A 26,825-nucleotide genomic window follows, 5' to 3' on the forward strand; every position below is an offset into this window, starting at 1 on the left:
TGACCCAGCCGGGCGTCCTCAGCAGCACGTGGGAAGCCAGCTTCAGCCCCATGCTGCCCTGGATGGGATGGGCCCAGCCGGGTCATCACCGGCCAGGAAAAGCAGCATACAGCTGAAGCTGGCTTCCCACATGCTGCTGGGGATGGGAGGAGCCCGGCCATAGACAGTTCAGAGCATAAAATGTCCTGATCAGCCATTCATGCGCTCACAGAAACCAAACCAACCAGTAATGTCACGGTCATGTTCGAATACAAAGGATGAGCAACATTTGTCTAATTGTGTATACTTGCTTGCTACACACCGCCTAATCGGTAGGGGTTTTTTTAGAACAGGTGATATTTGCAAAGAAAACTGCAAAATACATAATGCAGAATACCCACAAGGAATTTCGCATTTGACCCATGGTAACTCTAGGAAGAACTATATTTGTATTCCTTACTTGCTTTGCCCCAACCCTTTACTAACAGAATACCAGAGGATGGGTATTTCTGATCTTGCTCCCACCCCCCACCTTCCCTCATCCTGAGATGCAATGAATGGTCAGTGCATAGATGATTGTAGGCTAGTTATGTGGTCACTATCACTCTTTTGAGTGTATAGCCTTGTAAATCACCCGTTAGAATGTGCCTCCATGAGGACAGATACCAGAGGTTCTGTTAGTATAAAAGTACCTATGGGGGACAATTACAGGAGTACATTTAGGCAAGTGGCTTGAGCAACATCTTAAGTAAAGCTGCTCTTATGCCTTGGTAACATGAATGATTGAGATTCCTAAAAATAATACGCAACTTTCTGTTTACACATTTACTTTGTCCTGCATTCTTTGCACACAACAACTTGAGTCCAGTAGGAACTTTGAGTGCCTAAAGAACTCAGATTTGGGAGCAAAAACATTTAAATGAGATTTCTTGTAGAAGTTTCACACTGGTAGTTAAGCAATGAGTTCCTGTCTTCCTGAATAAACCCTTCTCTTTCCCCTGCTTTTATTAGCCTGTATGAATCCTCCAGCTTTTTTCAACTTCTGATATTTGCAAACTTCATTTCCTTGCTTGAAAAATGTCTCCCGTATGTGTTAAATCTAATACAATTACATTTAATCTGTTTTTAATTACCCGTGCTTCCCAATTTTTCAGGCTTCAAAGAAAATATATTAACAGTCCCATTGCCTGTTGTCACATAGATAAGGACAATCGCATTCATATGTGCAGGAGTGGATCCAGAGGGGGTGCTGTGGTATGGCTGCGTTCTCCTTTTGGATTGGACTGAAACATAGAAACCTCCCAGAGATGTTTAAAGCCCTTAAAGGAAGTAAAAATCTGTCCCTTTCCCCCACACCTGCTGCTGCTGTTTTTTTTTCTGCTGTCCAGTGGTGCGGGGGAAGAAACAGAGCTGTTCCTGTCTGCACCAATCAGGCTGTATGTAGTCTAGGTTCAGATGGGGATGGGGAACGTGGCAATGGGGATGGGCTGTAAAGTCCTTTTTCCTGTGCTTGCTATCTGGGAGGGTGAGGTTGGGGCAGGGAGGGGGCAACTATCTTGTGTTGCCACTGTCCCCATGCCCAGATAAGCCCAGACCCTTCACAGCTTGACTGGGGTAAGCAGGAGCAACTCTAGTACAGTACTTCTCCAGCCCCAGGAATAGGAAGGAAAGCAACAGCAGTAGGCAGGGGAGGTGAGGGGAAGGGGAGGCAGGGATTATCACTTCCTCCAGGAACTTTAAAAAAGCCCCTGGAGGCTCCCAGGGGTGGTCTGCCCACATTAGTGGGAATGGAGGAGGCTGGGAGCTAGAGGTGCAGTCACCCTTCCAGTGCAGGTTGCTGCTTCTGCACCCCACTTTAGGAAAACCTCAATCTGCCCCTGTGTATGCAGCTAGTTTTATTGCTCCCTAAAATTATATACAAAAGAAATTTCTTTCTGTTTTCTCGTAATCAGAGAGATGCGAGTAAGTGGAAACAGCCAGGGACTCTGTCAAGTACGTCAAACACAGAAGCTTAATGTCATCATGGAAGCAAAGGTTTTATTTGCTTACAAGTATTGAAATCTTTCCATAGTACTAATAAATTATTCAGGTATGCTTTTTAAAAATCAAGGAGGATAAGACATTAGCAATCTTGTAGGAATGTAAGATTGGTATAGGAATGTAATAATGGAGCATGTAGGCTTTAAGTTCCAGGTCAATAGTTAAAACCCATTTGAATCACTACTGGTTGGAATTAATTTATTATCAGACATCTGACTGGTAGATGTTTTGTGATAATATTTTATAGTCTCAATCTGGTTCCTGATGTTGCACTAGTTTTTTCATCATGCTTGCCTTTAAATAGGGCTGTTTATTAAATATGAGTATGGAGACTGCACTATCTTTTCACTGTGAGAGATGATTGCTTGAGAGAACAGTTTTAAGGCATATCAATACCAATTATAGAGAAGCTTGCACTGTACTGCTGCTGTTGTGCTTGCCTTATTTGCTGTCAGTCCAGCATCTGTCAAAAGTACTAAATTGACTTCAAACAAGGAAAAAGTGGATAGATGGAGAGAGAGATGTCCACGTCAGGAGCGTTCTTTGGAACGCTAGCTCACAATACAGTGACGGACTAGTCTATTGGAAAAATATATGTTAACTATCATAATATTATTATAATGTGTTAATAGACATGTTAACTATCACAATAGTATACACAGTTTAGCACTTAGCATGGATAGGGAGAGTCATATTTAAAAATATGTTACCTGGTTGTAATTAACTCTATGCATGTACTGTGCATATGAGACAATGATTAATACCCAGACAATTGGCGGGGAAATTGAAAAAGTTAAGTATCTAATGTGTGATTTCTGTTTTCTAATATAGACTGTGTAGGCACTGTCTGAAAGAGAGGACCCTTTCAGAGGGTTTCCGAGGATTTCCGTATACACTGGGGGGGAATCACCTTGGTTAAGAACCAAGGACCCTGACTCCATAACTCAAATAGAAAGAAGAAAGTGTGTTTATACCTAAGGAAAATATTAGATTTTTTTTTTTTTTCATACAAACTGTTTGGCATACTGCCAGCAAATTAGTGAGCTCCTCTCCTTAGGCCAGCTTATCTGCAGACTGATCAGAGGCAAGCAGGTATCTTTAATAAACTATCAGGTGTGCAGGAATTTGGTGCATCTAAAAAGATTACTTTGCAAGGGCTAGAGTTGGGGCCAGTTTTGTCTGCAGGTGACATTAAAATGGGTATTTTGCATTTGGCACCTGGCTGTCTCAGGCACAGGTTGACCCAGTTTATTAAGGGAAAAGTTGAGGGGGGAGAAGTTTTAATTTAAGTATTGGATACTGTATTAGACAGCAACCCTACCCACACCTCTGTGTTACATTTAATGCAACTAAAAAGAGGGACTGCTAATAGGACTTTGGAAGTTGTTCCTGTCCATTGTTTACAATAACTCAAATACCTTTTTGTTACTCTGTATGAGAGATCTCCTTGTTAAGATGGGGTTTGAAAGCGCTGAGGGATGCTTCCCAAGATGAGGGAATGCAGGAGAAGTTTTTATTTCTCTGGTGTTTGTTTGCTTGTTTTTTTTTTTTCCTTTGGAAGGAGGCTGGCTAGCTGTATTCCACTGAACAGTTATTTTAATGCTGCAGGGATTTTACTGCATTGCAGTTTAATAATTAGAGTGGTTAGAGCCTTAGATATGTATCTTTTTACTGTTTAAGCCAGGAATAAATAATACCATGAATTGCCCTTCAGAGGTCTGGAAGGACAGATGCACATCTAAGGCTATTTTACTGCTGTAAGTACAGCTATGATGTGGTTGTGTGGAGGGCTCCCTATTTTTCATAAGCTAATTCAGATTCTAGTCTGCTGCAGAAATGGTACCCAAATAAGCTGACCGTTACAAAATCGGCATAATTGTATCCCCTTCTCTGTCTTTGCAGGACTCTAGGAAGTCACTAGTGTTGTCTGGGCGAACTTCATCGACGTTATCTGACTCTGTTAGTGTTGTTTGGGAGTTACATGTTATCAGTCAGGTCAGGCTTCCTCAGTTTGGGTGATAAGTGTGTGTGCTGTCAGGGTACTGTTTGTGATGTTATGCCCCTAACAATCTCATTGTAATGAAAAAGAGACTGCCGGCTTTGGTTTTTAGTGACCAAGAGCTTGGCCATTTTTATTGTCTATGAACAAGCCTAGACAATGTGGTGCTACATAGGTCATTTGCAGGTATGGTACAGGCCTGAAATAACCCCTAAATCCAGTACAAAATATTATGAGTTCCCAGGCCCCTTTTTATATACTGATCATTATGACTTGATGTTTATGACATACCCATCCTGCTTCTCACCATTTACTAAAACATCTTCAGGTCATCCATATCCTGCTTCTCCCCAATTAGTGCACCCTCCCCACCACATAGGGACACCTGTTTGCCAGGTCACTCTGAGCTTAGTTTTGGTGTTCTGTACTAGTCTTATCTGGTCTGGCTGCCAGGGCCGCTCGGCCAATCAGTGGCCAGGGGAGCACATGGTGAAAGGAGCAAGATTACAGAAGCCGCTGCACTGCCTACTTGCACCGTGATTTAGGTAGGTTCCTAATTATAAAATACCACAATGTTGCAACATCTAGAGTAAGGCAAGTAGAAAACACCTGAAAACCTAAGCCTCCGCTGTCTTGTGGGTTCTCTTTGGTTGGAGATAGACTAAGGGATGTCACCCTTAGAGAGACATGCCTTTGCTGAGGTATTAGGCTGTCAGCAGTAGTTCTTATCTATTGCTTTCTGGCAGAAACCACAACCATTGAGGCATTGAATGTCTGGACTTGGTTTGGCCTTTGGATTCTGTTTTAATGGTCTAAAGGGAGGATGGTAGGTGCTGGGCAGTCTCCACTCCTCCTAGGCGTATGCATGCCAGGTCTTGGTATGATGGTTGAAGGACTCTGTACAAGATGATTCATCAGGCACCTGACCAGACCTCTTATGCGTACACTCTGATCCAGGGGATCAAGTCTTAACAATTCATTCTATATTTGTTGGCCTTGGAGGCATCTCTAAAACTAACAAGCTACTTTTCCAGCATTTCATTGCAAGGTGTATGTGATATGCCTAGTTTTCGTATTCATTGGAGCTTACTTCAGTTCATGTTGTTGACAGGGCCTCTATGTGATTTGTACATACACTGATCAGCAGTTGTATTAATTCATACTCTGTGTCCTACAGTGACTAATATTCTTTTCTTTTTAATTTTTTTAGGGGTTTGTTTTGTTTGTTTTTGCTCTCTACTTTTTGTATTCTGTACCTCAATGAGTACATTTCGGTATTTAAAAATAACAAATATAAATAATTGAAAAGGTTTGTGCAGTTGCTTTGTGAGGCTGGTGATTTATATGTCCATAAATGGGCAGATTGTCTGACCATCATCTCAAAATGAGCATGTCTTTGTGATTCATACTACCAAAAACCTGGGGAAGGGCTTATCAAGAGGGTTTTTGGGGGGAAGTCAGAAAAGGGATACAGAGATCATAGAATCATAAGAAAGTAGGACTAGAATGTACCTTAGGAGGTCATCTAGGAAACCCTGCCAGCCTGCAAGGGAAAACCCATGGTTTCCCACATTTTTCTTCTTTAAAGGAGAATCCATTTCTAAAGTATGTTTGTGACACTTTCATATATTCTTGTGACCCACTTTTGGCTCATAACCCATGGGTTGAGAAACGCTGGTCTAGTCCATACCCCTTTTTGAGGCAGGATCATTCCTATCTACACCATACAGGTTCATCTAACCTGTTCCTAAAACTGTACAACGCTGCACAACTATAAGGCATGTTGTCCCAAGACAGCAAAAAACACCCTAACCTACCACAGGTAAAGGAGGGGGACAAAAGAGACTATCAGTATACTACTGCTGCAATGAAAGTGGCGGTTCAAGAGACTCAAGGAAAAGGACCATACCCCCATCATAGAGAATGCAAGACTCACCAGTTCATGGTAAGGTATCTATGGGGTAAAATTTCGTCCTGATTCCAAATGTAGTGATTGTTCTGATCTTGAGAAGAGGGGCACAAGAACCTTTGTGGGCTTTTTTTTTTTACTCCCAGCTGGACCATTAGTACACCCTGGTCAAAATTTCCTGCCTTGACTGCAGCCAACACCTGATGCTTTTGAGGAAGGCAAAGCCCTCTCCTTGCTATTCCCTTCCAACAAAACACGTAGCAATAGGAGGGGGAAGATATTCTTTCCCATCCCCTTAAGGCAACAAGCAAAGTCCAGAAAAATGGGGGAATAAAAACCCCACCTTCATCTCTGCTGCACAACCTGGGGATTGCAAACACAATTCCACACATCTCATCCCCTAGCTGGTGAGCCAGAGCTTGCCTTTCTGTCATCTGTCCCCCTTCATAAACTTAGCTCCTTTATGCTTTTATTGCTAAGCTGGTGGCAGAGCCCTGTTTCAGTCTCCTGCTGTTGAGTGTGGTCCCCTCCAATTTCTACCTGCTCTGGGCTGCAGAGCTCTTTTGCTGATTTCCACAGTGGGCTGCATATGGGGTGAGTTCAGGGCTTCTGACTTACTCTTCACAACACACTCCATGCACTGCTACTCTTAGATCATCCCTAAATAATCCAACCTCTGATTGCAAGCCTCCAATGACTGAGATTGCACAACTTCCTTGGACAGTCTATCTAACCTAAACTTCCCTTGCTGCAACCAGAGGCCCTTTTCTGTTACCTGCCACCACTGAGAATAGACTAGCTCCTCTTTATAACCACCCTTCAGGTAGTTGAAAGCTGTTTTTAAATCCCCCTTCACTCTTCTTTTCTCTAGGCTAGATAAAACCAATTCCCTCAGCCTCTCCTCAGAAGTCATGTTCCCCAACCTTCTAACCATTTTTGTTGCCCTCTCCTGGATTCTCTTAAACTTGTCCACATCCTTTTTGTAGCGGAGGCAAAACTGGATTCAGAACTCCAGATGTGGCCTTTAGCAATGCTGAATAGAGGGGGAAAATCACTCCCCTTGATCTGCTGGCAATGCTTCTACTAATGCAGCCGAGTATGCCACAAGGCTTCTTTGAAACAAGGGCACACTGTTAGCTCATATTCAGCTTCTTGTCCACTGTAACCCCAAGGTCTTTTTCTGCAGAGCTGCTGCTTAGCCATTTGGTCCCCAGCCTGTACTTGTTCATGGGATTTTTTCTTCCCCCAGTGTAGGACTTTGCACTAGTCCCTATTGAACTTCGTGAGACTGGAGCAGGGCCGAGCAATTATTTTGGGCAGAGGGCTGCTTACTGAGTTTCGGCAAGCCATCGAGGGCCACATGACAGGCAACCCAGGGCAGATCAATATTAATTTTCTGAATTTTTTAGGGGACTCACAGGCCAGATAGAATGACCTGGTGGGCCTCATCCGGCCACCGGGGTGCATTTTGCCCACTCCTGGTTTGAAGGATTGGACCAAAAGTAATTTGTCTAGGTTTCCCTCAATCCAAGTTCTGAAATCTCTGCCTCTGATAGATGGATTACAAACAAGACTAGTAAATCTGTCACTCTAGAGCATTTTAAAAATAATGTTATGCTACAGGTGAGCAGATAGTTTTTCTTGGTAATCAAAATGAATATTGGGAAGGAAAAATGCACACATACAGCCCCTCATTGTGACAGGGCAGAATTTAGATATTCAGTTTTAATTTTCCATAATGGTTATTCAGTTTTAATTTTCCATGATGTCAGGATGTTTGGAAAAAGGGAGAGTCCCCACCCTATTCAGGCACAATTGTAGAAACAAACCATATTTTCTAAATGTAGAAGCATTCATTGGTAAGAGACAGTTCAGATGTACTAGTCATATGTGTTGACTTGTATGTTACAAAGAATAAAGAAAAAAAAATAAACTATGTAATTTTAAAACACTGTAAACAACAAAACAAGGTCTATAGGTGGTACCCTTTTGGGGAGGCTTTACCCATGCCCAGGCAGTCTGGGACTTGGGTAGTTCTGGAGGGCTGTCAAAGGGTGTTTCCGGGGACCTGCATCCTTATACCTGCCCTTCGGCTATGGGCTGTGGAGGGGGGCCTACACTGGAGAGTCGTATGAGCTGCTCCATGGGTCCACTGCGCCGCAGGGAGCTGCTAGAAAGCATAGGTCCTTCTGCATTGCAAAGGGCCCCTTATTGCTGCTTGTGAAGCTATAGCACTGATCTCCACTTCCACTAGGTGGCTTTGAGGAGTTAATTTCAGTTTTTGTCAGCATATCGCACCCCAAAGTTTCTAGTTCTAATTCCACCTCTACTGGGGCAGGAGACTGCAAGAGAACTCCAAGAAAGCCAGCCAAACAGTAAAGAGCCTGAACTACCAGCACCAACCATGCTGCTTGCTTGGTCACAAAAGGTGTATGCAGGGGTGGTGTGCTTTATGGCTAAGGATTGACATTCAAAAAGCCTGAGACTGTATTGATTCAATCTTTGCAAGTTAATCTAACCTGGCTAGGCTAAATCAGTTTTGTAACCAGACAGATATCCTAGAAGTGCAGGAACATCCCTGCAGTGGCTCAGGCTAGAAGTTGGGGGGCACTAGAGCAGCCCTCCCTTCCGTTCTCTTCCACAGTGCTGAGCTGAGAGGGGCATGGCCAGGCCCCAGCAGGATGCTGTGATTACGGAGCTCTCCCCCACTTGACACCCCAGCAGGGAATGTTTATCACTTCTAACTCGGCGGTTATCACTCAATTAAGAAAACAGAGGGACATTACCATCTATCTGTTGATTCTGCCTTTGTCCGGTGTGCTACAGCTCTGGCGTAGCCAGCATGTGGTCTGCTAGCTAATACTGAGAGGGTGGAAGAATGCCTCCTTAGCAGGGCAGGGGGAGAGCAAAAGCCAGGCAGATACCTGCAGAGACTGCTGAAGCTGCAGCCAGGGAGCAGAGGGGATAGGTCAGCCCTGCTGTGGAGCAGAGAGCCCTGCCCAGTCCAGAGAGCATGCCAAGATGCTGGGGGACTCTGATTTAATTTAAAACAGCAAGGGGTTTGAGACGGACATTGCATTAAACCAGTTTGAGCCAAATCAGTTAAGTCTGATACGGTTTGTCTCAAACCAGTTTCCGTCATTTTCAAACTGATTTATGTGCACTAAACATCTGTTCTGTTACAAGTTTAAACCAGCTGCTGATCACTTAAACAGGTTTATGTGTAATGTCTGTCTCTAACATATGTGGTGCAGCCGAGGAGACATGAGGTGTGTGGCCCCAGGGGTTTTTGTCCCTTGCTAGTTCAGCTAGTGGGGTGTGTGGTCACTTGCCACTTCAAAGTTGAATAGCCTTCTTCTAATTTATTATTAATTCTTAAAGGAGATAATCTGTAAGACAAAACTGGGTATATTTTGCTTCAAATTATATTCCCTGTATCTAGATGTTAACATTTTTAAGTTCATATGAACAGCAGCATATTATATTGATAAGGAATGGTTTACAAGTTAGTAATCAAACCTTATAATTCAGCATTTAGTCCAAATAGCTAGGATGGGTTTTGAAAAATATGGGATAAAAAAGAAAACTGGAAAAGAGTCCTTTTCTAAGTCTTTAAGTAACTAGAGAGCTGTTTCAAAGCTTTTACTGCACACCTGAGATTATGTGAGAGGCAACACTTTTTTGCAAGGGGGAAGAGGAGGAGGGGGGTTGATACTTTTTATTGAACCAGTTACATAGTTGGTATAAAGTTAGACAAACTTGCAAATGCAAGGCATTCTTCTTCAGGTGGTCTTCTTTTTCCTGGACCATCCAGGCTACAACATGACACTAACACTACCACACCTGAGGTTACAGTTTATTCCAGAAACAGGATTAGAAATGGATCTGGGCAATCGAGATTTACCCCAGCCAGGCCCTGTTGCCTCACAGAACTTGTGCTTTCCCTTGGGTTTTCTGCAGTTACAGAAAGTGCACACCTTTTTCTTTTTCTTGTTTGCGCAAGAAACCCTCGTTCATAGCCAGGATCCTTCTGAGCTATGGAGGCAAAGGAAAAGGGGAAAACAATTATCTGTGACCGCACAGCTAAAGTAAGTTGTATTGAAGGCATGTAAATTACTTGGATTTTTCATTTGAATTGTTTATATCTTAAACAGATGTGCTTCCCCAATAACGGCAGTTCTACTCAGTCCTTTTGTTAAATGTATCATGTGTTATCAAGTTCAAGTGTTCATATGGGATCTACTATTTTCTAATCTGTCTCTGAAAACTCAGCAGTTAATTTGAAGAACCATTATCCTTCCGTTTAATATGCTCTTAGCTATTTTTAACCAAGGTAAAAACCTTACAAATCATGGATTTGGATTCTTGTTTCAGTAGTTACAATGCTGGTAATTCCAAACAGTATTGCGTCTTGGCGTCACTATTTAAGCAATCTTCCTTGCTTTGTACACACATACTTTACTTTTCTTTCAGCTATATCTTTGCATTTTAGACACGGTTACTTATTAAAAGTAGTCGACTTTGCTTGCATACAACAAGATATTTTCACTCTTACTTTTTCATTCTTAGTACCTTGCTCTGGAAATTGCCATAGTAAGATATTATTTAATGCAAGAAAAGATGATGGAATGGAGCCCACAATGCAGAGTTCTTAATATCACTGTAATCTTAAATTATTTAAAGGTTTTTAATATTATCCAAAGGATATAGGGAAGTATTTTCAAGTAAAATCTAAGTGCCCATTATGCAGTACTAGCCACACATCCTTCATTAAAAGAACTTTGAATACTTGCCTTTGCAATCCTAATAAAAGTGGGGAAATGCTAGAAATGAGATTGCCTCTGGAAAAATAAGGGAAATAATACTCTTTGACTAGGTGACTAAACCCTGTATCTCAATGTATGTTCAATGTTCCCCAAACTCTCACTAATAAATAGGAAAAACTGGTTCTCTTCTCTCCCAGTTTCTCCCGCCACCAGTTTTTAGTCCAAGCACAATAGTTAAAGTTATGTGTGCTCTCCATTATCTCAGTGCTGATAGGTATATGCTATGTAAGGCTGTAATTATTCATAAGCATATCATAGTACATTATTTTTCATAATAAGAGCAGCGTGAGTTCATCATATCAACCAAAATCCATAAATCATTCATAGGCTCCCTAATCATTCCAGAAGCATTACTCAACCTTAATAATTGCTGGACTACCAACCGTATCTATAAAATCAGAAGGAGTTCTCAGCATCTTGATACAGCTAAGATTAAAGCTAAGCTTATTTATTGTTCACTTCACATCAGGGAACCTGTATTCTAGACTAATACCTACCCTGACTGTGCCCTGTCCCTGGGTATTTATGAACTTGTAGAGACCTTCTGAACCACCTCTTCATTTTGGAGGTATAGGTCCCACGCCTTTTTGGCCTTCATGACCCTGTAGTTTCAGAAACCGACATCTGGGTTTGATTCTGGAATGAAGTATTACTATAATTGAGGTACCCTCTGTTAGCATTTACATCAGTTAGTTTTTGATGGACCATGACTTTGACTATAGAAAAGATAACTGATTTGTGGGTTTCCTCAGTTATCACCAACTGTCTGAAAGAAATAGTTAATATAATTGGCAAAGAAAATTGTAAATACATAATTTATTAAAGTATCATTGGATTTTTAGAAGAAGTCTAACTAGTATTTCCAGGCTGGTTTTCAACATATGAAATGGCTAGAGTGTATGCTATCTGTGACTTGTTTACTGTGCATTATATTTGACAGACCATAACAAAACAAAATTTTGTTCTAACTTCAAAAGAACTTTAAAAAAGAAGTCTGGTGTTTAATTATGTGGTTTAGTTCTTAGGGAACTTCTCTAAAGCCTTTATTAAATGTATTAAATGGTCACTAGCCCATGCACCTGAAACTACCCATGCTTTACTTGAAATTATACCTAAAATAATTTCTATGTATATATACATATGCATGTACGGAAAGTGGTGTGTGGGTACATGAATGATGTGTGTTAACCTATCTTTATATATTCACGTAATAGCAACATATTTGATGCCTCAGTTTTCCAGAAGTATAGATTTCCAGGAAGACTAAGCTAGAATTTTTTTAAAAATCTGAATTCACTGGTCATTCAAGTTTGGTACAAATGTATTATTATTATTATTTTGTTTTCAGTGTCATTCATGATAGGTGGAAGAATTACTTATGGAATATATGAGTATGTGTTTAAAGGATAAAAACAACATAGAAAGATTTTAAGAAAAGATTTAGGACAATGCGTAAGTCGTGTGATTCAGCTGCATTTTAGAGTTAGTCTAAATAATCCATCAGCTAAAAAAGATGTAAATAGCATTGTTATTATGTTAAATGTGCAGCAGGGTCTCTCTAATGGCCATTTCAGCTAGTAAAAACTTCCTGAGGCTGAAAAGATAAAGATATGTAAAACAGGATCCCACAGATAATATACTGATTACTTAAAAATAAGGAAATCTCAATGAGTGATGCACATGGAGTTGCATGTGTTGGAAAAAGGTAATAGCTGTCTTCATTGAAAATCTTTTCCTAATAAAAATGTATTGCAAGGTAAGAGAATTAGTTCAAAGGGTTCTTTTGTAATTCTCCGTCACAAAGAATCTGTTTTATTATGATAGCTGCCATCCTGGCAATGAAGTGACAGATTTAGCCATGGGTCTTGAGATGTCCGTTAAATACAGCGCCTCCATTTTTTAATGTTTTTAGTAGCCCACTGAGTAGCTACTGTTCGAAAAGTACAGGTCGCAGTGGGAGGCTGAAAGGGAATGGGCCTCCAGAAGCATTTAGTGTTTAATGGGTCTGCAGCTGTAGTGAATCAGTGTGCAGAAATAATTCTGATTAGGCTTGGTCAATCAAGCTACAAAATCAGATCTGTCCTTTTTTTCCATTTTGCTCTAAAATACAGAAAACACTCATTGTCTACTACACAATTTTAACTAAAAGTGCTGTACTTTAGTTAAATTGTTAATTATTTCTTGTATTTATTATATGGCTGATTCTTTCTTATACCTCTGGATATAATCAGATGCTAAGGGGAACAAATGGTTAGGCTAATGGATAAGTAAAGGAGATCTTTTTCCCCCTCATTTGGGATTTCACTTTAAAAGGAACAAGTAAAGCTATAAAAACAATAATTTTGAAATTTAAGCTTTTTGGAGAATTCAGTGGTATTAAATGTGAATAATAGTTTAATATTGTACTGCACTGGTAGTGTAAGAAGTAGCCAATTATTGACAGTTTTTTATGTCAGCTGTTATTTAAATGCAGCTGCAGATGTGCAATTAGAAGGGAACAACTTTGAATGACAAGCTTTTTGCACAGTCATTCTTTTAAGGGCAAATTTTGAATATATGACAAGACAGAAGAATGGCATCTAAACTTTCCTCTCAATTTTTAAAACATCTCTCTTGCTTTCTCTCTCTCTCTGTCATCGCTGGGATACATATATGCACTAGGGAACACTTAAGATAGTCTGATTCTTTTTTGTTAAGTTTAAAAGGTCATGTGGCTCTGGTCATTGTTGAACCTTATTGACAATATGCTTTGAAGTAGGGTGTTACATGTTGATTGTGCTTTTGTGTAGACAAGCCTTATTCTGTGCAGGTCTTGAGAGCTGAATAAGTTTCAAAGGAATATATTTAACTACTTTGTGTTTGTGTTGTCCACAAACTCTAAAACTAATAAAAGGTGGCAGGGTTTTTGGACATCCATGTGTTAGCGGGGGAAAATCAGAAACTATAAACAGTTTGTAATTTAACTTGTTAGCATCTTGCATTGCATGCTGTTGCAGAAGAGGTGACTGATATGTAAGGTTACATCTCAGATGTTATATTTTTTCCAAGGAGTTATAAAGCTTGAAAAAGCCACTGTTCTGTCAAAATACAGAATTTCCTCAAGGTAGTGCCTGAAAAGCAAAGGTGATTCAGAGATTCATGGGAAGTGATAAACAGGAACTGTGAGCAGTATAGATATCACAGTCACCTTTTCTGAACTTGTTTCTTTTGTCCGTATGGATAAATTTGTCTACTTGTATTGAAAAACCATTTATCACTGTAAACAGAAGACTTTTGCAAGGATTGACCTCTCATATGTAGTGAATTGAGCTTTTTCTTCATTTGGCAGTTCAGAAAGCAGAATACAAGGAATGATCTGGAGAAAAATTATTGTTGATTTAACTGTCTTCAGCATTTATGTACTACAGTATGTGTTACCAGGGGAAGCTACTGCAATACTGCATAGATGGAAGATGTCAGTTATTTAAAAACAAAATAAAACCTAATGCAATGCACATAATTTTACTGAAAGATTCAGGCAACTAAGCAGATTTGGCTTGCTTTTAAATAAATACAAGGAAATGTTTAACCCCTATTGTATTGCTACAAAGCCTGGGCTGATCACATAGTGAAGCCTGGGAGGTCCATGTACAATGTGATTGGCTGTGGAAAACAGTGCTCTTTGTACGTGTTTCTACACACAGTCCAGCAACAGCAGGCTTCGACTGCATACAGTTTTGCAGCAGGATTACAATGTAAAGAGAGTTTTACCAATGATTCATCTCTTTCTAATGAGAAAATAGAGAGAGGATTATAATTACACCTACAAGGTAATATTCCTACAGCTTCCTTTTATGTACTATTTTGTTCCCCTTTGATATTTAGTATGACTGTGATAAATTAGCTGACACTTAGATGTAGACATCCAATTTATTCATAACTGGGAAATATGACGAGGTTGATTTTATAACTCTGACGAAGAGGTTAAAATATTTCTTGTGTAATTAATTAAAATATGTTTCATTTGTTCAGTTAACTGCAATGGGAAGTGAAATGAGCACAGTTATAACTTTGCTAGTCTATGTGGAATGGACTGATTTCACTGGAGTCTGTAATATATGAGACTGACTTTTAGTGCAGACTTACGGGGAAAATAAAGTCATTTGAAAAGTCTTGATCTTTGGGATATGGCTGACTCTGTGCTGTCATATATTTGGTTTATTTTCTTAAAAGATTTTATGATGCTGAAAGTTCACATTCATGGAACTGTGGCTATTTTTAATTAAAAAATTATCATTTAGTTTGAACTACATTTTTAGGATTTTCCATGTTGTTGTTGTTGTTGTTGTTGTTATCCTCCCATATGACTGCTTGAGAAGTGACCAAACCAGCATACACTGTGTATGCTAGAAGAAAAATTATCATTCATTGATTCTTTTGCTTGTATTTCATTAGAGACCAGCATGTTGGTATTTCATAGATTTCATAGACATTAGGGCTGGAAGGGACCTCGGAAGATCATCGAGTCCAGCCCCCCTGCCTGAGGGGCAGGAAGTCAGCTGGGGTCATAGGATTCTCTGTCGACTCCTCTAAACATTGGCATAGCATACTTTGATTAATATTAACAATCTTTATAATGACTGTCAGATTTATCATATAATTCTCTTTAGAGAATAGCTGGAAAAAATTCCTGTTAAAAAAACCAAACAAACCCCAAAAAAATGGTTTTGAACTTTCAGATTGAAATACAGTCTAGGATATATCTAACACAAACCATCCTGCTGCTGTATGAACATCTGTGCAAGTGTTTCTTAAAGTGTGATTACTTTCACATTCCAAAAGAGAACAGAGTTTCTTTCTTAAACCATTTTAACAACTACTGTTCATTTATTTTACAGTATTTTTGATCCATATAAGCAAGTTAAATGTCACAAGACTCTCTAAAAATTTTATCTATGAATCTTTTACTTAATCAGTTGAAATCTTTAACTAAAGTAATGCTGTGGGGAGTCTGTTTCCCTTCATTTTTTTCTGCCTTTTTTATTTGAAACTTGTTTGTGGGGATTATTTTAGCAATAAGTGAAGGATGAAAAAATGGAATTTACACAGAAATACTAACTGGTTTTGGGCATTATAAACTACATTGATAACTGAAAATGCTGAACTAACAAAAACCTATCAATCAGTTTAATTGCTCAGTCAGTACAATCACAGCATAACTTACGTAGTAAAATCACACTACATCTCCTGTATAGCACGTTTTTTTTTAATTGAGCAAAATGTTTAGCAGTCTCTTGTACATCTCATCATGTATACGTCATGCACTATCAACAGTCTGTTTGTAGTACTTAAAATTCTAACAGTTTAATATTTGGCAACTCTGCTTAACATTTTTTATTTTAAAATCTGTTGCAAATCAGGACTAAATGGCATTGTTTAGGTTTTGTTAATGCATTCCTTACAAATTGGCTATTGAGTGTTTGGAAACATTACCACTTTAAAAATCATCATCATCCAAACTATCCTATCATCATGCTAAACTGTTCTTTCACTCTTGTGTGAGTCCCTTGAATTCAGTTTTTTGTTTTGGTTCCAATAAGCATCTAAAAGTTTTTTTTCCTCAGAGTTTAGATGCATATATAAACCTCTTTTACACTTTATGGCTGGAGATCACATGGGAACACACAAACTTTCTTTTCTCATGTAATTTATCATCTGATCTTGGTAGGATACTATTCACACATCACAATAGTTGAATTCTAAAACAAGAATTTAAGAGTTATGTAAACTTTTTCCAGGCTCAGACAATTTTTCGGTTCATAAAAAACCCTGCACTGCGAGTTTAAAGTCTCCTAGAGAATGACTGGGGTGGTAAGAAATATAAATATAGATGCTTGAAGAACAAACACTTGCTGGAGTGGGATTTTTTTAGGATTTCCAAAGATTAATCTTATTAAAAAATTAAACAGCTACTGTGCTATTTACCATATCTAAAGTGCATTATCATTACTACACAAATAACGTTAGCATTGGAGTATTTAAGTTTTTGAAACCAGAGAACCACTTTATCCTCAGACTGAATTGTAGGTATCTGTTCATTAATAGTAGTATGACATTCAGCAGCTAACACTGTGTTGCAAGATGCTTTGTCTGGGTTTTTTTTTTTTTTTTGTGGAAGAGAGTACATATTTCTTCAGAAAACCCTTCTTGATTAAGTATGTACAATTAGGCAACTTTACATTAAATTCAAGAAAATGTAATTTCAGTTCTGACCAGAAGTTCTGTGCTTAAGCTAAATGACTCGTAAGTTAGCTCCTGTTCAGTCATACATCTTGAGGGAGGAGGGTTGGTGATTATAGATATAAGAAGTACCTGGGGACTGAAGTTATTAAATAAAATTAATAAAATCAGTGTGACAGCTTTGTTTCTGTGAACATTGAGAAAAGCTCTGAAGATGAGCGAGACTTGGGAAACAAAAAGGTATTAAATAATACGTAGCATTACCTGTCATTTCCATACATTCTTATATACCAGAATAATGACAATTGTAGAATTAAAATCTCCAGCTAGAACTGTTTTTACTCATGTGCCTCAGGAAATCAAAAATATATTAGTTTTTAATATATCTTTTATTTATTGTTTACTGTGAATGAAAGATCAGAGCACAGTTGTACTAAGTAGAATATTTTCCACTAGTTTTAAAATGGATTTAAACTGTCTTTTGCCATTATATGTTGTTTAATATATTCAAAATCTCAAACCACTAAGAGGATGCCCTACATATTAAAGGGATGCTCTGTTATGTTGCAGTACAAACCAGCTACAGTGGACAAATGTACCAAAATAACATCAATCACTTCAAAATTAAAACTTGTTTGAATTTGCATTTAAAAGGGAAGGTTTCACCCAACAAACATCTTATGATTCTTTGATTGCACCAGGACTGACTGAAATGAAAATTTTGTATAAACATTTTTTTTCCCATGGGGTGAAATAATTTATGATATCATGTGGAGGCATTAGCCTAAGGGACTGAAATAAGTATACGCCACTATATTCTGTTTTTGCTGATGTTTTGCATGAGGAGCTTAATATATTACTCAAGAAAAGAATGCAGCCACTTCCTAAAATTTCATTTTGAGAAAGAAGTAATGGCATCTTGAGCCAAATAAAACCTCCTTATTACTGGAGGTGTTAATTGTTTAATATATTATTTTTTAATACTGTAGAAATACCTAATTACATCAGTCAGAATTAGAGTCTTGTGCCCAGTGCAGCACTTAACATGTAGGAAGGAGTTTACAGTTGGAAAGAGACAGGGTCTTATGCTGAAGCCCATATTAACCCTGCTGGCCTTTTTTTATTGCATCAAAATGAAAAGATTTCATACTTTTACAGAGTATTGGAACTAAGGTGAATTTGTCCAAAATGCCTATGGTCCATCTCCCAAAATTGGTCTCTGAAGTACAAGGCAGAATTGTTTCCTAAGACCAAACAAGCAACTCATAAAGCTTGTCTAACCACTTAGGCATTCAAGGGCTTGCCTGTATTGCCCTGGATGCTGATGTTGGGGAGTATGGGGATGAGCATGCTCTCTCTACCTGCATACTCCAGACCTTGTTGCTGGCCCCCATCCCCATGTTTGCCCATAAGGCTGGTCCAAGGCATTCCCAGTGGCTACTCTCAGGCACGCTGATAGCTTGAGAGCAGCACTGGAGATGAGGCTAAAGTAGCTTCACTGGCAAATTTCTGGGACTGGTGTGCCCTCAGCAGGACTTGTTGCTACAGCAATATAGGCAAGCCCTGACAGCTCCTACATTTTGACCTGTACAGTTACTTAGTACTACTGCACCTGCCTAGAACTGCTGCCACCTTGCCATCTGACTATTTCAACACCTGTCTCATGCATAAGGCTATTTGGGATTCACAAATTACACATCCCCATGGCTAAGGCCTAGATTCCCCAAAGGATTTAATTATTATAATGGAATTTCATAGATTTCATAGACATTAGGGCTGGAAGGGACCTCAGGAGATCATCGAGTCCAGCCCCTGCCCAAAGGGCAGGAAGTCAGCTGGGGTCATAGGATCCCAGCAAGATAAGCATCCAATTTACTTTTGAAGGTGTTCAGTGTAGGTGCTTGAACCACCTCCGCTGGCAGACTGTTCCAGACCTTGGGGGCTCGGCCAGTAAAGAAATTCTTCCTTATGTCCAGCCTGAAACGGTCTTGCAGGAGTTTGTGACTGTTCGACCTCTTCATCCCTTGGGGCGCTCTGGTGAACAGACATTCCCCCAGATCCTGGTGGTCACCCCTGATAAACTTATAGGTGGCCATCAGATCACCCCTGAGCCTGCGCTTTTCCAGGCTAAAGAGTCCCATGGCTCTCAGCCTGTCATCGTAAGATCTGTTTTCCTGACCTCTGATCATGCACGTGGCTCTCCTCTGGACTCTCTCAAGCTTCTCCACATCCTTTTTGAATTGTGGAGCCCAAAACTGGACGCAGTACTCCAGCTGCGGCCTCACCAAGGCCGAGTACAAGGGGAGAATGATGTCCCGGGATTTGCTCGAGAAGCATCTATGGATGCACGCCAGCATTTTGGTCGCTTTACTAGCCGCAGCATCGCATTGGAGGCTCATGTTCATCTTGTGGTCAATGATGACCCCCAAGTCTTTTTCTTCTGTAGTGCTAACCAACGTAGCACTGCTGAGCCTATACGGGTGCTGCAGGTTTTTCCTCCCAAGGTGGAGAACCTTGCATTTTTCGGTGTTAAACACCATCAGGTTCTCGTCTGCCCATTTGCTGAGCTTGTCCAGGTCAGCCTGGATCACCCGCCTATCTTCTGGCCTGGATGCTTTGCCCCAAAGTTTGGTGTCATCGGCGAACTTGGCCACTCCACTCCTGACTCCAATGTCCACATTGTTAATGAAGATGTTGAACAGTATGGGTCCCAGGACAGAGCCTTGAGGGACCCCACTGGTCACAGGGCACCATGATGAGTGACTGCCATCAATCACAACCCTCTGGGTCTGACCACGAAGCCAATTTCCCAGCCAGCGGATCGTGGTGGAGCCAAGGCCACAACTGGGCAGTTTGGCCAAGAGGTGATCATGCGATACCAGATCAAAAGCTTTTTTGAAGTCAAGATATATGACATCAATCTCTTCTCCCTTGTCCAGGTGATAGGTCACCTGGTCATAGAAGGAAATGAGATTGGTCAAACAAGACCTACCCACAACAAACCCGTGCTGGCTGTCCCTTAGAATGTTAGCCTGGGCCAGTCCCTCAAGGATGGCCTCCTTAATAAACTTTTCTAAGATCTTCCCCAGGATAGAAGTCAGGCTAATGGGCCTGTAGTTAGCCGGATCCACTCTCCTCCCTTTCTTGAAGATCGGCACCACATTGGCCTTCTTCCAGTCTTCTGGCACTACACCAGAGCGCCAGGAGTTTTCAAAGATCCGTGCCAGGGGCTGGGCTATGACGCTCGCCAGCTCCTTGAGTACCCTGGGGTGCAGGTTGTCAGGGCCGGCTGACTTGAAGGTATCCAGCTTCTCAAGGTGTTCCTTCACGAGGTCAGCATTTATGGAGGGTAGGGGATCCCCATCACCCAGATCTCCCTGTCCCATAGCAGGCATGGGCATCCCATGTGACTGATGAAAGACTGATGCAAAGTACCTATTTAATAGGTTGGCTTTTTCCTGGGCATCAGTTGCCAGTTGCCCCATCTGGTTTAGCAGGGGTCCAACATTGCCCTTGCTTTTCCTCCGGCTCCCCAGATATCTGAAAAAGGACTTTTTGTTGTTCTTGATGCCTGAAGCTAGTTGAAGTTCAGTTGCAGCCTTGGCTTTCCTGGTTTGGTCCCTGCAGGACCGGACCGGCGTGGAGTAATCCTCCTTGGAGGTGAATCCCGTCCTCCATCCTTTGTAGGCTTTCCTTTTTAGCCACAGTAGGTCCGCTAGGTCTCTGGAGAGCGAGGAGGGCTGCTGTGCCTTCTTGCTGCCTTTCCTCCATGTTGGAATAGATTTAGCTTGTGCACTGAGGATCGCTTCCTTGAGAAGCAACCACTCTTCTTGAACTCCCATCTCCCTGGGGTCATGGTCCCTGAGGGCCTGACCGACTAGCCTCTTGAGCTTGTCAAAGTCGGCTTTTCTGAAGTCAAGGACTTCTGTGTTGCTGACTGACTTGCTAGCTTTACGGCGGATGGTGAAGGTGATCAGCTCGTGGTCGCTGTCACCCAACTTCCCATCAATCACTAGGTCGCCGATTAGGTCGTCCCCCGTAGCCAGTACCAGGTCAAGCAGCGCTTTGCCTCTCGTTGGCCCATAGACTTCTTGAGTCAGGTAGAGGTCATTCACGCATGAGAGAAAGCTTTGCGCCCGCTCAGATTTAGCTGAGTGATCTTCCCAGGAGATGTCCGGGTAATTGAAGTCACTCATGGCAACCAAGGTCCTGGAGCAAGCGGCCTCAGTCAGTTCCCGGGCGAACTCCTGGTCAAGCTCGGGACTTTGAGTGGGAGGTCTGTAATAGACTCCCACCGTTGTGTCCCCTGTGCCCAATTCCCCATGAATTTTTACCCAGAGGGTCTCTAGCTGTCCATGCCGGTCGCCAACATCAGGTTGCAGGGACATGTAGCTTTCCTTCACATAGACAGCTACACCCCCGCCCCTTTTGTCAATACGATCCCTCCTGTATAGGGTATAGCCCTTTATACCCGTGGTCCAGTCATGGGTGGAGTCCCACCAGGTCTCCGTTATCCCAATGACATCATATTTCTTTGCACTGAGCAGGAGGATGAGCTCATCCTGCTTGTTGCCCAGGCTCCTGGCATTAGTGTACAGGCAGGCAAGTGTGCCCTTGGGGGCTCTTGCCTTGCCCACAGATTGTGCCAAGGCTGGGGCAGGGGTGGGCTCCCTTAAGTGCCCCCTTAAGTGCCTTGGCCCGCTGGCTTTGCAAGGGCCGTTCAGCGGGCCAGCAGGGGCAGTAGTCCCCCCATCCCCCAGCGGGCTTAGTTTAAAGCCCGGTGGAGCAGGTCAGCCAGCCTGGCTGAGAAGAGCCTCCTCCCCAGGGGAGAGAGGTGGAGGCCATCTCTTCCCAGCAGCTCGGGGTTTGGGGCGGCAGATTGCCCCCTCAGTGCCCCGCAGGATGGAGTCTCCCACAAGAAACACCTTACGCTTTGTCCTGGGGAGAGCGGGGCCAGTAGCTGCGGTCGAGCCTGGGTTGCCTGCGGGAGCTGGCAACTGTGTGGGCTCTGCTGGGGCTGCAAGAGGTGTGAACCTGTTGCTAAGCTCCGGCGGGGCAGGGGCCTTGGTGCGGCGGGCCTTGGGGCCCTTGACCACCTTGGTCCATGCCCCTGAGTTTGGTTTTTAAGTTGTGGGGAGTTGTTTGATACTGAGTTGTTTAAGTGTGAATTGTTTACATCTCTGTGGCACAGTGGGGAGAGTTACATGCCTTTGTGAATCTCAGTCCTAGGTATCTCCTAAGGAGTGTAGAATTACTATACCCCAAGGTAGGAAATGCTGAGGAAGGGTTCATGTCTGAAATCCACTAGACTTAGGTGCCCATCTGTAGCCCTGAATTAGGTGCCTGAGATTGGGATTCATGTCCCTGAACCCGTCTGGGGTTCAGACACATCAGTCTTTACTTTGTGTATGATAGGATCACTTCTCTTTTAAGAAGCAGTCAGTGGTTTTATATAGTAGGTAGCTGTGTTTCTCAACCCATGGGCCGCAACCGAAAAGTGGGTCACAGGAATATATGAAAGGGTCACAGACTAACTTAAAAAACGGATCAACAAACTTTAAAACTGGATTCTCCTTTAAAGGAGAAAAACATGGTGAACCTTGGCTTTTCCCTTGTAGGCTGGCAGAGTTCCAGCCTGCAAGGAACTGCTTGGGACTCCTCCTGCCCCACACACCCATCTTTTTCCCCCTCCCCCACACACTAGGGGGCTGGCGTCTGGGTGCAGCAGGTTGGGAGTGAGAGGCCCTGGGTTGGGACTGGCCATCAATGTTTACAAATGGGTCCTGGTACAAAAAAGATTGAGAACCATTGAGCTAAAAGATGAAAAGACTTGCTCAAGCAATGGAAGAGCTGGGACCTCCTTAACCTGAGAGATCAAAGAACCGTGCTTTCACATCTATGTTAAAGGTATCTTGCCCCTCTTTGGTTGAAGCTGAAGCTATACCATTGTCCAGGCAAGAATTCAAGAGGAAGTAGAAGAGGGATGCTGACCATGTAACCAAGTGATGAGGGCACTCATCTGGAAAGGGGGAGGGAAAGACTTAGATTCTGGTTCATACTCCCAGGACTCTTTATGCATTTTTCCATTAGACAGTGCTTGCTTAGACTACATAAACAGACCTTTTGTGGTTCTAGGATGAGGTAACTTAGGTGGCTAAATGCAATTTTCAAAAGTCAGTTAAGTTCAAAGGAAACCCATGGACTCCCAATGAGATTTGGGTTCCTAAGTGTCTACATTTAAATATATCTTAGGAGCCTAAGTCACACAAGGTTAGACTTTTTAGAAGTATATTGGTACCTAAGGATGAAGTTGGACACTTAGTGGGATTCTCAAAACTACATTGGTACCTAAGTTGTCATTGGATTCAACAGGAGTTAACATCTGCCTGAAGGCACTTTTGAAATTTTTGCTGCATATGGCTCCCACATAAAATAATAAATTCTAAAATGTGAGGTATTGGCAGAAAAGGGTGAATAATTAGGTGAAAGGAAACAAACCCTCATGGGATGCCTACTGGAAGGAGAGTGGGGAAAAGAAAGAGTTGAGGCAGTGAAGATAGTAAAGAAAGTACAGGGCAGGTAGGATGGGACCAACAGAGGAGAAATTAAGATGGGGGAGAAGATTGAGGATATTGCAGTGACCAACCAGTAAACAGATTCCAAAATCATCCCAGGTACCAGTTGCAGAAATCTTCCTACAGAATGCAGGGAGATGGTAAGTGGATACTAAGAAGGTATTTCTATGGCCTTTTGCTACCGCTTTTAATTCTACCTGTTATTAGGAAAGTCCTTCCCTTCCTGGGCCAGGTACTCTTGTGCTTTCCTCAGTCCATGTGGAGCTGTAATAAAATGAATATGGAAAAGTTTCCCAAAGAAGGGAGTCCCCACACAAAGTCCAAGAAAGAACCATAGCAGCTGCCCTGATGCCAATCATACTCCATGCATATTAAAGAATAACTGTACCATTTTCAGAAGACCAGAACCCTGACACCTTTGGGTGCTGGCAGATGTACAGAACCCACTCTAACTCATGGTACTTTGCCCAGTCAGAGCTGGAGCGGGGAGGGCTGAGGGAGGCTGCAAGGAGGGGAGGTTCAAATCCACCCGTCCCCCCTTAAGCTTAGGCCAGGCAAACCCCAGCTGGCAGACAGCCCCCATCATGCCACAGATTAATCTTAGGGAACACAAGGTTCCAGAGTGGAGTGCCTTCATCTGATCCCTCATTTGATGAAGGTTAATTTGTGACATGATCGGCCCACTTTCAGGGGGCCGATCACATGCCAAACGTAACTTCTCTGTGCACCCTTCAGGAAGATAAGATATTAGCCGTTCTGAAATACGTGCAAAAATTTAATTTGTACACTGTTTATAAGTAGCAGCCTTGGCAGATCCTCCACACCAATCCTTGTTAAAAGGTTTGCACCATTATCTCACATAACTAAGAGATTAAGAAATTATTCCACCAATTGTGGAGAAGCTTCAGTATTCTGTAATGTTGCTCATATATTTGTGAAGTGACAGGCAAATGGCATACCTGCTTCTTTACTGCAGGAAAACTGCAATTCCTCAAGTTAGCAGAGACATGGCAAAGCTTAGGTAGCAGTTATAAATGAAAAAGGGGTATTGTAAACATTTTGTTGATTATAGGTCTAAATTGACCAAATTAACTGTACCGTTTTCCCTGGGACCTTAATGTTTTGATGATAGTAAATAACATTTGCTAGACGGTGCAGCAGAAAGTTGCCTGTTCTTTGGCTTTTTGTATGATAATGTAACATTTGTAGAAAATATTGTCTAGATTGATCTGTCATATAAAAGTCTTCCAACTTATACGTTGTGGCTTCAGTCTTCCACCCCTAGCCTAAATGTGCATTGTTTCATGTAAGTCACGGGTAGTATATTAGTCCTTGAATTAAGTTTCAGGTTGGAAAATAGTTAAGTTTTGGTTTCACAGTATACCTATTTTGATATATTGCAATCAATGTAAATATATTTTGTGCACACATGGGCATGACTACACGTGTGCTTTAATGTGTATTAGCCTATTCTAATGTGCATGAAAACAGGCAAATACACCTTTTTCTACTACCTCACAATGGAGCACATTAATTAATTTATTAACCTAAAGCACATTAATGAACATGTAGATGTGCCCGCTGTGACCCAGCTGAAGTCAGGAGTTTTGCCACTGACTTAGTTATGACTAGTTTTTCATCCCAAAGGTGTTGTTTTTTAAAATATATATTTTTTCTCTAATATTGTGAAATAAGGGGAGGACATGAGTTGCAGTATACAATGAGTCTAAAAAAATGCAGCCTACCTGCTGTTTGGACATTACATTACACTTGAGAATGCTCAAAAAATATTTTTAATGAATAGTAGTCTGAATGCATGTTGCCAATCTGATTTCAAACAAAAGAAAGATTTTTATCGTTTACCATATTTGTTCTTTTAATTCAATTTCATGCTTGCCTAAACTCTGTCCATGCACAGTATGTATTAGCATAAATGTTTTTAATCCAGATACATTATGTAAATATTAATTCTTCTGACAAAAATCTTTAAACAAATGTGTAGTCCACAAATAGTAAGCAAGTCACTATGTTAAGCCTTTTTTCCGTTTTTTCAGTTATTTTGTGTTCAAAGGAAACTTTTATCTAATCACATAACAGGAACAACAGAAAATATTTGATCCCAGATGTGCTTTAATTCCACATTACTGTTTTTCTAGACATATTCTTCATTTTTTAACAACCCAAACCAGTTATATATTATAAGTTGTCAGTTCTTTAATAAACATAATTTCACCTACTTTTATTCTGTTATTCATCAGTGGTATAATTTGAATGAATGTGGAAATCAAGTATCAGATTCTAAATATGATGAGTAAAATCCTGATCCTATTGAAGTCAGTGGAAGGTTTGCTACTGACTTAAGTAAAGTGAGAATTTCACATTAATGAAGTTAGAATTAACCTTAATTTTTCTTGCTTAAATTTTAGATTTTGATCCTCAAAAAGCAAGAAGTGTTTTACTCGATCACTGATGTGAGTCGTAGGATGGAGATTCCAGAATTTCTCTAGGTAGCCTGTTCCAGTGCTTGACCACCCTCCTAATCTCCAACCTAAATTTCCCCTGCTGCAGCTCGAGGCTGCTGCTCCTAGTCCTGTCCCTACAGACATAGTGAAAAGCCCATCTCCATCCTTTCTAATCACCCTTCAGTTATTTGAAACCCATTATCAAATCTCACCTCAGTCTTCTCTTTTCCAGGCTAAGTAACCCTTGTTCTTTTAGCCCTTTCAGTACTGAATAGAATGGGAGAATTACTTCCCTTGATTTGTAAGTGACATTCCTGTTAATACAACTCAGTATGCTATTGGCCTTTTTTGCAACATGAGTACACTGTTAGCTCATACATGCCTTATTGTCCATGAGAACCCTAGGTTCTTCTCTGCAGTACCACAACCAGGCCAGTCATTCCCTAGTCTATATTTGTGTATGCAGGACTTTTGTACTTGTCCTTGCTGAATACCAGATCATTCTTGATCCTTGCCCTGCCCTCGGGAGCAGCCACAGTTCCACCTAACTTAGTGTTATCCACAATTTTAATAAGCATGTAATGAATCCCATCATTCAAATCATTAACGAAGATGTTGAACAATACAAGAACCAAGGCAGACCCCTGGTGACCCACTTGATGCCTCTTCTCAACTAGCTATTCAGCCATTGAGAGCTATCTGCTAAATGTGATGATAACCATTTATAAATCCACCATACAGTACTTTCTCCTCACCTGTACTTCCTTAGTGTGACATTTAGTGAAAATGTCAAGGAGGACAGTGCCAAAGGTTTTG

The 26,825-nt window shown here is 41.2% G+C and overlaps 1 protein-coding gene across 30 annotated transcripts in view; it reads left to right on the forward strand.

Moving 5' to 3' along the window:
- The window catches only part of NRCAM (neuronal cell adhesion molecule), a 250,160-nt gene that overhangs the window by 68,458 nt on the left and 154,877 nt on the right, over nt 1–26,825 (forward strand). For 28 of the 30 annotated variants that reach the window (XR_016441757.1, XM_090042303.1, XM_090042317.1 and 25 more), the window contains exon 1: nt 14,448–14,562. The exons of the other annotated variants lie outside the window; for them this stretch is intronic. The gene's annotated coding sequence lies outside the window, so the exon portion shown is untranslated. Of the gene's footprint in view, nt 1–14,447; nt 14,563–26,825 lie in introns of those variants that run through there. 30 annotated transcript variants of the gene reach the window in all.

This window comes from Crocodylus siamensis, chromosome 4, assembly GCF_052110815.1.
Source record: "Crocodylus siamensis isolate JL-2025a chromosome 4, ASM5211081v1, whole genome shotgun sequence".
Taxonomy (NCBI): domain Eukaryota; kingdom Metazoa; phylum Chordata; order Crocodylia; family Crocodylidae; genus Crocodylus; species Crocodylus siamensis.